Source organism: Canis aureus, chromosome 15 (assembly GCF_053574225.1).
Source record: "Canis aureus isolate CA01 chromosome 15, VMU_Caureus_v.1.0, whole genome shotgun sequence".
NCBI lineage: Eukaryota > Metazoa > Chordata > Mammalia > Carnivora > Canidae > Canis > Canis aureus.
The window spans coordinates 11,608,041-11,613,634 of NC_135625.1; the positions used below are offsets into that span (position 1 = coordinate 11,608,041).

At 42.2% G+C, this 5,594-nt stretch overlaps 1 pseudogene; it reads left to right on the forward strand.

Moving 5' to 3' along the window:
- The first annotated feature begins 4,304 nt into the window (after positions 1-4,304).
- LOC144284253 (proteasome subunit alpha type-6 pseudogene) lies at positions 4,305-5,286 on the forward strand (annotated as a pseudogene).
- The last annotated feature ends 308 nt before the right edge of the window (positions 5,287-5,594 follow it).

The following is a 5,594-nucleotide window of genomic DNA, read 5'->3' on the forward strand; positions in this document are numbered from 1 at the left end:
CTCATCTGAGACAGAGTGTGTGCTGTGGGACCGTGTGGGCAAGTGGTTTGGAAGTTTAAAGATCTACATAAGCGTGTCCTTATGATTTAGCATATTTATTCCTGGTTCAGTTCCAACAAAACTTCTTCCATATGGTCTCCAAAAGACATGCACAAGAATATTCGCTACAATATTCACATCATGCCCGCTAAGAAAAAATGGGTATGCAAATGTGAACAGTCAGCAGAGTATGAAGCAGCAATGTGAATTCATCTACAAATCAACCAGTGATTAGAACAAATTTAACGGACATAACGTGAAGCCACACACAAAAGGGCACATGCTCTGCGAATTCCAAACTTAACAGAATTAATCCGTGCTCTCAGAAGTGGTGGGAAGGGCTACCTTTGGGGTGATATAGACCAATGGGGTGCCCAGGGGTCGAGTGGCAGGTACTGGTCACGTCTGCTGCTTAAACTGGTCGCGAGTTGCGGTGGATTCAGGTTGCGAACCTACATCAAGTGTCTCAATTTCAACAAAAATTTTTTGAAGAAGTGGAAACAAGTTTTCAGAATGCTTGAAAGAATTCCCAAGCGGTATGAGGCAGGGCTGTCGGGTCTCTGGATATAAAGTAGATCTAGCCAGCTGCACACTCTGACGGCCCTGAAGATTGTCAGGGGACCAGGAGGACCCACAGAACTGGCCCCAGTGTCTCCAGATGCACATCCATATGAACAGGAGCCAGGCACTGAAGCAGCCTCCCCCCTGGCTTTTCTCCCCTACCTGGGCCTCCAGAGGTGAACCAGGGTCTTTTCCTGGCTGCCTCCTCTTCTACCAAGGAGCAGTGTGATTGTTCGTGTTGGATAAAAGCCCACCCTGGTAAAAGGCAGTTTTAAGGGATTTGATAAAATTTATTGTGAAATTAGTACTTTCAAAAAGGTTTGATGGTTAAAAGGTTAGTATTTTCTGTTTTATTGTTCTTCCCGAAATAAGGAATTACTTCTGTTTTGTTGTTCTTCCCGAAATAAGGAATAATGTTCTTCCCGAAATAAGGAATTTCTCTGAATTTTTTCAGTAATTTCTCTGCTAGACTGTAGTCGCTCAGTAACTGGAGATCCTGCCTCATTGCTGGGGAAGAGAGCCTGTGGTCTCCCCATTCTGTTTCTGGCTTCCACACTTGACTTAGGTCTCTGCACCGCTCTCCCTTTTCTCTCACCCACATCATCATTTCTTTAACGCAGAAATCCTTTTCCTGTGTTGGGTCTGTGCATTGTTGACTCAGGCATTGTCCTAACGAGGAGACTTTGAGACCAGATGGTTGTATGTGTTGACTGAACACGTGGCCATTGGTGGAGGCCAAATAAATACCAAGAAAGAGTGAAGATGATTAAAAACTTACTTCTTCGCATACTCCTGGGTTTTAATAAGTGATAACCCAGGGTCCCTATGAATACCCAAATATTTTTATTACATTTATGTTTACAGTGCATTTTTAAAATCCTATGGGAAGAAATTGTTGAAAACAGGAAAATCTGTAATCCAATTTGTCTGTTCCTTTCATTTTTAACCCTTTTTAGATTCATTCTTCTTTTCTCCTCCAAACAATGAAGATCTTCAAGACATTCTGTTACTATCTGAATAAAAGAAATTTTTAAAGCATAGTTTAAAATGGATTTTTTATGGCAAATAACTTTCCAAGTGAAGCGTGACATTTAGAGATGCCACATGTCACTCTACACCTTGAAAATGTTACCTATTATTTCATTATCACAAAGACAAGAACTCATAATTTAGGTTTAGCATGAAGGTATCTCAGTTATTTAAACAATGACTGAGTAGAATCAGGAAAGGCAACTAGAAAAAATACATATATAATATATGCATAGAATTTTTAAAAAACAAACTTGATTTTTTGCCAACTTTGCCAAGCAGTTTTCTGACTGTATTTGATCAATTCAGGATGATATTAGATAACAAATGAATAAACATGTCTGTGACCCAATTTATATGTAATCACTGCGTGTACATATATAGTTGAGGGCCACCTGGGTGGCGCAGTCAGTTGAGTGCCCGACTCTTGGTTTCAGCTCAAGTTGTGATCTCAGGGTCATGAGATTGAGCCGTGCATCAGGCTCTGCGCTCAGTGGGGAATCTGCTCCAGTTTGTCTTTCTCCATCTCTCTCCCTCTCTCTGCCTATCTCCTCTCACCCCTGAAATAAATAAATCTTTTCAAAATGTTAAAAAAAAAAGATACAGTTTTAAAAGTGACAAAATATGGCTGCAGGAAGAGAACATCTTCCAGTGGGTGACCAACACAGGGCCTGCGGTGACCACATAGACCCGCCTTTGTGAGCTCGACTATTGATATTCACCTCCTTTAAGAGCACAGTCTCTTTGAAAAATAAGTTTAAGGCCAATGACCTCATCCTTTTCCTACTTTCTTGGGTAAAGAAAAAAGGCATAGAAAGATCCATTAATTATCCGCAGATCCAAGCACTAAATACAGTGCAACAGAGCCCAGAGCTGAGTCTTCCTGTACCAATAATACATACACATGGTGGAAACCAGTTTTCTGGGGGAAAATTGGTACCAGAAAAAAAATATCACTAAATGATGCTGAAGTAGAATTTAATACAACCAGAGACAAGCTTCCTTGATTCCAAGGGTGTCAGGAAACAGTCCTTTGGGCCAGTGAAATCCCATACTATACCTACATATGCGTCAACATACATAGCTTTGTATTATTTGCTTCTAGTTTCTGCACGTTACAAATTTGGTAGTAAGAATAAATGTAGTTCGCCGTAATATCATAGAGGGATGAATTGCATCTATACTCAGGCTCTAGAAGGCCACCTCCATCCTGACTACTCAACACAATACATTGTCTACAAGCAATTCTCCAACAATTAATTTGACACAATTCAGTGTCCCCAAAATAGAAAACTGCCACATCCATCATAATACCGACTTACCAAACGTATATACTTTTTGGCAATTGCAAATGAATTTTAAGTCAATTTATAATCAGATGTGATTTTTTGTTTCAAGTTTTTATTTTTTTTTAAGATTTTATTTATTCATGAGAAATGCAGAAAGAGAGGCAGACACATAGGCAGAGGGAGAAGCAGGCTCCCTGCAGGGAGCCCAGTGTGGGACTCAGTCCTTGGACCTGGGATTATGCCCCAAACCAAAGGCAGATGCTCAACCTCTGAGCCCCCCCAGGCGTTCCCTCAAGTTTTTATTCAAGTTCTAGCTACTTTCCATTTCATTTAATGGATCCATTAAATATATTATAATTTGTTGACTACTGCAACAGGGACTGCAAACCCTTGAGATTACATAGTTCTGCTGGTAAAAGGGAAATGACAGTAATTGTCACGTCTCTCACACAGAAGCCCTCCATAACTGCTCATAGGAGGAGATAAGAAGGCACGGAGGCCAGGGTGGCAGGCAGGATGGGAGGTGGCTCAGATTAGGGCCACATACATTTGTGGAGATGAGTCTTCATGTCTGCGACTGACCATGGAGCCTCAGATGTCTGGCTGTTAAAATATGGAGACATATGGGGTGAGGGGCATCAGTCCTGGGGTTTTGTTACAGGATGGAGGGAAGATGTTGGTGCCAACGGTTCCTTATGTATTTAATCCCTTAGTTAACATGAGATGGTCCTGTCAAGCCAGGAATGGAGCCGCTTTCCCAAGGGGTCTGGGGTTCTAGGGTCTTGCATCATGCAAGGACCGTTGGTGTTCCCTCTGCTTCTCTGATGGGGCGTGGTTGGGCAGTCAGGGGACCACATTCAGGGGAAGATGGACCTGCCAGAGCCTCCTTTCCTCTATGGCTCTTCCCCAATTCCTGCTCCAGGTGGTAAGTAGGACAAAGACGCTCTCTTATCAGAAACATTACTGTGAAATGAGCGTAATGCCAACATTGACATTTCCTCATGCCACTTGACTTCTCATTCCAACTGCTAAGACATGATCATCGGCAAACAATTCTCATGACAATTTATGGAAATGTTCTAACCAGATGATCGACACAGACACCCATGAGTCTATCTCTGTGAATATATATTAATTTCTATAGGAGCTTGGTGTTAAGCCATCTCCCATATCTTTTAATAAGATTTATTTCTAATACTAAAGTGTCCGTGATACAAATGCTGCTTTGACACAAATAATCAGATGTAATTTGCACATCTTTTTGTTGTTGTTGTTCCTAGGTTTTTTTTTTTTTTTCATTATATTGTTAGAGAGTCTTTGCAAATTAAATGTGTAATGCTGGAGTCCCCCAAAATAGGGGACATTAAAAAATGCACATAGAACTTCTGGGGGGATTTGTACGCCTGGTGTGGGAGCTACGGGGCTCAGAGACAGTGCTTGAAGTAGTGGGTTCGCCAACATGTCCTGTGGTTCCAGCGCTGGGTTTGACCGTCACATTACCATTTTTTCACCTGAGGGCCGGCTCTACCGAGTAGAATATGCTTTTAAGGCTATTAACCAGGGTGGCCTTACATCGGTAGCTGTCAGAGGGAAAGACTGTGCAGTAATTGTCACACAGAAGAAAGTACCTGACAAATTATTGGATTCCAGCACAGTGACTCACTTATTCAAGATAACTGAAAACATTGGCTGTGTGATGACAGGAATGACAGCTGACAGCAGATCCCAGGTACAGAGGGCACGCTATGAGGCAGCTAATTGGAAATACAAGTATGGGTATGAGATTCCTGTGGACATGCTGGCAAAAGAATTGCTGATATTTCTCAGGTCTACACACAGAATGCTGAAATGAGGCCTCTCGGTTGTTGTATGATTTTAATTGGTATAGATGAAGAACAAGGCCCTCAGGTGTACAAGTGTGATCCTGCAGGTTACTACTGTGGGTTTAAAGCCACTGCAGCAGGAGTTAAACAAACGGAGTCAACCAGCTTCCTTGAAAAAAAAGTGAAGAATAAATTTGATTGGACATTTGAACAGACAGTGGAAACTGCAATTACATGCCTATCAACTGTTCTATCAATTGATTTCAAACCTTCAGAAATAGAAGTTGGAGTAGTTACAGTTGAAAATCCTAAATTCAGGATTCTTTCAGAAGCAGAGATTGACGCTCACCTTGTTGCCCTAGCAGAGAGAGACTAAACATTGTAGTTAGTTTACCAAATCCATGACGCCACTTGCCTGTGTCTGGTAGCAACAGACCAACATCATGGAGGCCCCTGGATTGAAAAAGGAACCTCTCCCACTCCTCCTGCCACTGTGAAGTGGTTAGGACTCTGTATAAATAAAAACAGTGCTTTTGGAAAAAAAATGCACATAATCTTATTTTGACATCATATTGCCCATAGAATGTCCTATGATATTGTGGGTTGTAATTTGCACATCCGTCTCTGTGTATTTGACGAACGCTGGCTGTGTTCAATCACCCACCTCACCGAGGATACTTCTAAGAACAGAGAGGTTCGCCTGGCCGACTGCGCTCGTGGGTCTGAACTGGGGAGACTCACTGGTACTCGGGGACGTCTGGGCAGCTTTCAGAAGTCCAGGATGCCTTCACCCAGCTGCTGTCTTTGGTGCCTTGGGAGGGATAATTGAGGCCAGAGTTCAATGGCTCTGCCA